Here is a 7,996-nt window from a genome sequence, read left to right on the forward strand (position 1 = left end):
CAATTCTTAATGCCTTGTGAAAGAAAAGAAAGTGCTATTATTTTCGAGCACTATTAACATTCAAATTTATGTGAATACCATGAATGAAGTTCTTTGCTATTCAGTTTGGAAACATGCAAAGATTGGTGGGGTGTATAGTATTTTGTTACTGAATGTATGTAAATATTCAGAGTGTGGTAAATAAAGCTAAGAGAATTCTAAGCCCAGCTATTGCCGTGCCACAATAAGATACGGCAGCGACAGCAGAAACTTGGCTCTAAAAGATAAATTGAAATTAAAAGTTCATCAGCAAAACTGCAGCAGAATAATGGGCAGCCCACACAAAATGCTGCAGGAATTCAGCAGGCCAGGCAGCATCTACGGAAAGGAATGAACAGTCAATGTTTCAGGCCGAGACCCTTCATCAGGACTGAAAAAAAGTTAAGAAGGTAGGGGGAAGAGAAGGAAGAACCACAAGGTGATAGGTGAAACCAGAAGGGGGGAAGGTGGTAAAGTAAAGAGCTGGGAGGTTGAAAGAAAGGCTGGAGGAGGTGGGGGGGTATCTGATGGAAGAGGGTAGAAGGTGGAAGAAAGGGGAAGAGGAGGAGCACTGGATGTGCGTGATAAGCAGGTAAGGAAAAAGGTGAGAGAGGGAAACAGGAATGGAGACTGGTGAAGGGGGCCAGTTACCAGAAGCTCAAGAAACTGATGTTCATGCCATCAGGTTGGAGGCTACTCAGATGGAATATAAGATGTTGCTCCTCCAACCTGAGTGTGGCCTCATTGTGGCAGTAGAAGAGGCCATGGACTGACATGTCAGAATGGGAAGTAGAATTGAAATGGGTGGCCACCAGGAGATCCCACTTTTTCTGTTGGATGGAGCGTAGGTGCTCGGCAAAACTATCTCAAATCTACATTGGGTCTCATTGATATACAGGAGACCACACCAGGAGCTCCGGATACAGTAGGTGACCTCAACAGACTCAAGGGTGAGGAGTTGCATCACCTGGAAGGACTGTTTGGGGCCCTGAGTGGTAGTGAGGGAGGAGGTGTGGCACGTCCTGCTTGCGAGGATATGTATCAGGAGGGCAATATGTGGGAGGGATGAGATGACAAAGGAGTCATGTAGGGGACAAGGGGAGTCCCTGAGGAATATGGGGAGGGGGAGGGAAAAATATGCTTGGTGGTGTGTCCCATTGGAGATGGTGGAAGTTACAGAGTATTATGGAGTGGTGGTACCCCTATCTCTGGTATTGTGGCGGGAGAATGGGGTGAGGGCAGACGTGCCTGAAATGAAAGATGCAGGTGAGGGCAGTGTTGAAGGTGGAGGAAGGAAAGCCCCTTTCTTTGGAGAAGGAGGACATCTCAGCTCTGGAATGAAAAACCTCATCCTGAGAGCAGGTGCAGCAGAGACAGAGGAACTGAGAGAACGGGATGGTATTTTTACAAGTGACGGTGGGAGGAAGTATAGTCCAGGTAGCTGAGGGAATCAGTGGGCTTATAAAAGACATTAGTGGATAGACTGTCTTCGGAGATAGAGACTGAGAGATCAAGAAAGGGGAGGGAGGTGTCTGAAATGTACCAAGTACAAGCTCAGCATGGGTGCAGGAAGCAGCACAATGCAGTTGTTGACACAGCATAGGAAGAGTTGGGGAGCAGTACTGGTGTAGGCTTGGAACGTGTGGCTGAAGAAAAGGCAGGCGTAGCTGGGACCCATATGAGTGCTCATGGTTACACCTTTGGTTTGAAGGAAGTGGGAGAAACCGAAGGAGAAGTTAATAAGAGTGAGGACCAGTTCTGCCAGACAGAGGAGAGTGATAGTAGAGGAGAACTGGTTGGGTCTGTTGATGGGGGATGGAGGTATTTTATAGGGACTGGACACCCACAATGAAAATGAGAGGTCAGGGAACTTGAAGTCATTGAAAAGATCAAGAGTGTGTGAAGTGTCACAGATGTAGGTATGAAGGGACTGAACCAGGGGGTTAAAACAGTTGAGGTGTGCAGATGTAAGTATGGTGGGGCATGAACAGGCAGAGACAATGGGTCTACCTGGACAGAAGGTAGATATGGGAGGTGTGGGATAAGGGAACTTTAAGGTTGATGGCAGTGGATGGGAGAGCAGAATAACCGGCTGCCTTTAAGGTGGTGAGGTTTGGGAACAACTAAGGCACATTCCCATGAATAGCAAACAAATATACAGAGCTCCCTGCATAATAGAGATTCGGAGGCAGATAAAGCAAACAAAAAAGGCTGCTTATGACAGACGTTAGGTTGTAAATACCAGCAAAAACAGGACTGATTACAAAAGAAGTGAAAAATCAAATGAGAGGCAAAGGGACTGTGTGAGATAAGATCATAAGACATAGGAGCAGAATTAGGCCATTTGGAGGCTGCTCCACCATTCCTTAATGGCTGATTTATTATCTACCTCAACCCCATTCACCTGCCTTCTGCCTGTAACAAACTTACTGATCAAAAATCTATCAACTTTGGCTTTAAGTATGGCCGGTGACCTGGCCTCCACAGATGTTTGTAGCAAAGAATTCCACAGAAAGGATGTTGGTAACATAAATGAGAATGGAAAATGTATAGGCAGGAGATGCATGAAGGAGTGGGGTCTAGTTCAGAATGTAATTGGAGCTTCAAGATGGACCATGAGCAAGGTGCTAAATGAGTAATGTGCATTTGTCTTCAGGAAGAAAAAAGGTACTTCAAAAGATAGTTTAGAAGAGATGCTAGATACATTAAAAATTGATTGTACAGAGGTTTTAGGCAAGTTGAAGGTGAATTTAAAGTGGGTAAGACCTACTGTGATCATCGAGTTTTCGAGGAAAGTGCAGGAAGAAATCATAGGTCACTGACCCTAGCCTTTCAAAGCTATTTGGTTATGAGATTGGCACTACAGAAATGGAGAGTGGCGAATATTATTCCCTCGTTCAAAGGAAGAGTGAGGGTAAACCCAGCCACTGGGGTCTATCTGTTTAATTTCAATGGTGGAGGAGCTTTAGAAACTTTGCCCTGGGAAAATTAAAGATAAAAAGTAAAGATTAGCTCTATTCTATATCAAAATTTACAGTGAATTGTGTCATTTGTGTAAGTGATGGGGGCAGCCTGCAAGGGTTGCCACACATTTGGAAACAACATAGCATGCCCACAACTTACTAACCCCAACCTGCACATCCTTCGGGAAAGTGGGATGAAACTGGAGCACCTGGAGGAAGACCACATGGTCATAGGGAGAATGTACAAGCTCCTTACAGGAATTGAACCCAGAACATCTGCGAGAGGAAAATGCGTGAACTAGATAAGCAGGCAAGAATTTGTTAAAGGCAATCATGTTTAGCTAACTTGATAGAACTTTTGATAATGTAACAGGTAGAGTTGCCGAGGGTCGGGTACTCAGTAACGTGTACATGGAATTACAGGTGACTTTAAATGAGGTGCCACGTAACGAATTTCACTGAAACGTTGAAGTACAAGGCTCTAAAAGGGCGTCTGAAACAAAATACTGGAGGAACTCAGCAGGCCAGTCAGCGAGATAAAACCCTGACTCCCCATCTTCTTTTCTCCAGTTCTGATGAAGGGTCTCGGCCCAAAATGTCAGCTGTACTCTTTTCCATAGATGCTGCCTTGCCTGCTGAGTTCCCCCAGCATTTTGTGCGCATTGCTTAAAGAGAATGATTCCTGGGATAAAGAACTACATTTACAAGGATAGAATAAAGAAGCCGGGATTACTTTGATGCTGAAGGGAAACCTGACAGACCTATACTAAACAATGAGAACTCTGGACAGAGTGGTTAGTGGGGGCTTCAAGAGTAAATTAGATAAATATATTTTGAGGAAAACTTTACGAGTATATGGCTAAGGGATGAGACACTATGAACACAATGGCAAAATGGTGACCTACGCTATAACCATGATTTTATATGCACTCAGTGGCCACTCTGTTAGGTACACCTCATTAGTGCAAATATCTTAATCAGCCAATCAGTGCATAAAAGCATGCCGACGTGGTCAAGAAGTTCAGTTTTTCAGACCAACCGTCAGACTGGGGAAGAAATGTGATCTGAGTGACTTTGAACATGGAATGATTGTTGGTGCTAGACAGACTGGTTTGAGTCTTTCAGGAACTGGTGAGTTCCTAGGATTTTCACACACAACAGTCTCTAGAGTTTACAGAGAATGGTGCAGAAAGCAAATAGCTTCCAGTGAGCAGCAGTTCTGCGGGCGAAAGCATCTTGTCAACGAGAGAGGTCAGAGGAGAACGGCCAGACTGGTTCAAGCTGACAGGAAGACGACAGTAACTCAACACGCGTTACAAGAGTCGTTTGCAGGAGAGCATCTCTGAATGCACAGCACATCGAACCTTCAGGTGGATGGGCTACAGCAGCAGAAAACCACGAACGTACGCAGGAGGTAACGAATGAAGTGGGCACTAAGTGTGCAGTGAAATGTCAATGTATTTCCACTGTGAAGTGTATAAACCAGCTGTCACTGCTCAGGCTGCTTACCTGTGGCTAATTATAAAAATTACTCAACTGAAACTCAAGTTGTACATCACCACACTTTGAGTTGGAGAATCCATTCAATTCCAGAACTGGTCCTTTCTCTCTGCAGTGAACATCCTTGCAGAATGCTAATGCACTGCCAAAGTGCATGAGTACTTGTCCATAAAATAATTCTGTGCTCAAAGGATTCATATTTCATTAATGGATTGTAATAAAACTAGGAGATTTACTTTTTTCTGCATCAATTTAAAATGGCGCTCTGGGTAATTTTTCCTTACTATTTCCATCAGAATTGTAGCTAATGTGGTGAAGTAAAAAGTCTTTGAGTAGAAGTGTTATAGGCTAGTATTATATGAGTATTATTACGATATTGATATATAATGTTCAATGCCCGCAGCTTACTCAAATGGCAAGTAGGGACACTCAGGAATACGAAATGTCACGGTCATTACTTGCAGAGGATATTTTATCTCCCAGGGCATCTGGTCATGAGTGAAAATCAAGTATTGCTATCAAACACAAAAAATATTCAACCCTATTAGGCAGATCAAAAGGAGAAGTGGGAAACATTTCTGATCAGTAACTCTATAAGACCATATGATACAGGAGCAGAATTAGGCCATTTGGCCCATCGAATCTGGTCTGAACCAAAAATGTTTAGTTTGTTATTTTCTCTCCTTAGCTGATGTCTGTTAAATATTCCCTGTTTTTAAAAATTTTCTGTTTTTAGTAAGTAGTCTTTAATTTTTGCTTGTGGGATTTGACAATGGCTGTCATTCACAAGATAAAAAAGAAGCCAAAGCTTTGAATTATGAGTACTTGACAGCTAAATTAGCAAGCAGGTATTTTATGTTCTATAGTATACTTAACTTATGAAAGGAAAGGTGAAATCTACAGATAGATAATAGATAAATAAACAAACTAAAATGTATTAATTAAATACGGTAAGTTACAGAACAGATTAATCAGTGACACTTTGAATATGATATGGTAGGGAGTTCAGAAGCTAAATGGCCTGAGAGAAGAAACTGTTTCCCAGCCTGACTGTTCGTGTTTTTATACATTGGAGTCTTCTGCCTGACGGTAGAAAGTCAAGGAGGATCCTGGATGGATGGATGGGTGGGATCCTTGTTAATACAAAGGGCCCTGCGTACGCAGCGCTCCTGATAAATGTCCCCAGTGGACGGTAGGGAGACCCCTGTGATTCTGTCAGCTGCTCTCACAGTCTGTAGGGACTTCCAGTTTGATGCTCTGCTGCTCCCATAGTAGATGGAGTTACAACTTGTCAAGACACTCTCATTGGTACAGTTCAGGTGGGGGTGGGGAGGAGGGAGCCCAGTTTCCTCAATTGCCTTAGGAAGTGGAGACAAAACTGTGCCTTCTTGTTCAGGGAAGTTGCCAAGGTACAAGTGGGGCAGCAGAGGCTTGGTAGGATATACATAAGGGTACTTAGGAGGGCAATGTGCTTGTGTGCATTTAAGCACAACATTGTGGGCCAAAATGCCTTTTCCTGTGCTGTTCTATGTTCTATTATGCACCTTTATTGTTGGGTAGTTGCTTTGAACACTGGGATGGGGGTTGGTAGAGGAGTGAAGTTTGTGGCCTAGGGGCCAAAAAGCCTGGAGACCCTGTTGCAAGCCCATGATTGACTCCTTTCCCCCCCTCTCTTTCCCTCTCCCCTCTCTCTTTCCCTCTCTCCCCCTTTCTGTCCCCCTCCCCTCCCTCCCTCCCTCTCTCTCTCTCTCTCTCTCTCTCTCTCTCTCTGTGTCTCCCTCATCTTGGGAAATGTTTAATTGATGCACATTGTGGATTGTACTCTGCAGTTCACATTACGATGTATTTCTGGTTTCTGGTCACTCCTTAGAATCAAAAATAGAATCAAATTTTCTGCAATTTTAATCAGGGTGGACTGCCTCTGCAGCCTGAAGGTCATGAATGAAACAATTAGATTGAGCTGGACTGCTTTGATGATTTGTGGTTTGATTTTTTATACTATGTTATTTGCTCTTTTTTGCTGTTTGTGTGATTTGTTTGGATTTTTTTTGCACGTTGGGACTTTGATGTTTTTCTTTGAATGGGCTCCATGGATTTCTTTCTTTATTTTGTGGCTGTCTGTGGGAATCTGAACCTCAGGGTTGTATGCTGCATATATACTTTGATAATAAATATACCTTGAATCTTTTGCAGATGTTAAATGTAAGGCCCGTTCATTTACCTTTCTCAGTGAACAAGTAAATGATAATTCAGAGCTTCTGTGCATTTCTCACAGTCAGTCTATTCTTCCTAGTTTACTCATGCAGTCCTTAAGCCTGTATGGATACACCCACTGGCTACTTTATTAGGTACGCCTGTACATCTGCTCATTAATGTAAATATCTAATCAGCCAGTCATGTGGCAGCAACACAATGCATAACAACATGCAGATACGGTCAAGAGATTTAGTTGTTGTTCAGATCAAACATCAGAATTGGGAAGAAATGTGACCTAAATGATTTTGACTGTGGAATGATTGTTGGTAATCCACAGTTACTTCCAGGACAGCGGCGACATGCGGCGCATGTGGAAGGGCATCCAGGACATCACCAATTACAGGACAACATCACCTGACTGTGCAGGTGATGCCTCCCTCCCAAATGCGCTGAATAACTTCTATGCCCAGTTTGAGGCGAAAAATGACGTAGCGGCGAGGAAGTCCACCCCTCCTGTGAATGTCCAGGTGCTATGTCTCTCCATGGCCGATGTGAGAAGAACCCTGTGCAGGGTCAACCCCTGGAAGGCTGCTGGACCAGACAACATCCCTGGTAGAGTGTTCAGTGGATGTGCAGACCAGCTAGCAGATGTTCTCACTGACGTCTTCAACATCTCCCTGAGCAGCGCCACCATTCCAACGTGCTTCAAGACCGCCACCATCGTCCCTGTGCCGAAGAAGGCTTCAGTGTCCTGCCTAAATGACTACCGTCCCATTGCACTCACATCCATCATCATGAAGCATTTCTGCTGACCCACGACTGCAACACACAGCTCGAACCATGTCATCAAGTTCGCCGATGACATGACCATGGTGGGTCTCATCAGCAAGAACAATGAGTCAGCTTACAGAGAGGAAGTGCAGCGGCTAACGGACTGGTGCAGAGCCAACAACCTGTCTCTTAATGTGAACAAAAGAGATGGTTGTTGACTTCAGGAGGGCACAGAGCGACCACTCCCCACTGAACATCGACGGCTCCTCAGCAGAGATCGTAAAGAGCACCAAATTTCTTGGTGTTCACCTGACAGAGAATCTCACCTGGTCCCTCAACACCAGCTCCATAACAAAGAAAGCCCAGCAGCGTCTCTACTTTTTGCGAATGCTGAGGAAAGTCCATCTCCCACCGCCCCCCCCATCCTCATCACATTCTACAGGGGTTGTATTGAAAGTATCCTGAGCAGCTGCATCACTGCCTGGTTCAGAAATTGCACCATCTCGGATCGCAAGGCCCTACAGTGGATAGTGAGGTCAGCTGAGAAG

This window comes from Hypanus sabinus, chromosome 6 (genome assembly GCF_030144855.1).
Source record: "Hypanus sabinus isolate sHypSab1 chromosome 6, sHypSab1.hap1, whole genome shotgun sequence".
Taxonomy (NCBI): domain Eukaryota; kingdom Metazoa; phylum Chordata; class Chondrichthyes; order Myliobatiformes; family Dasyatidae; genus Hypanus; species Hypanus sabinus.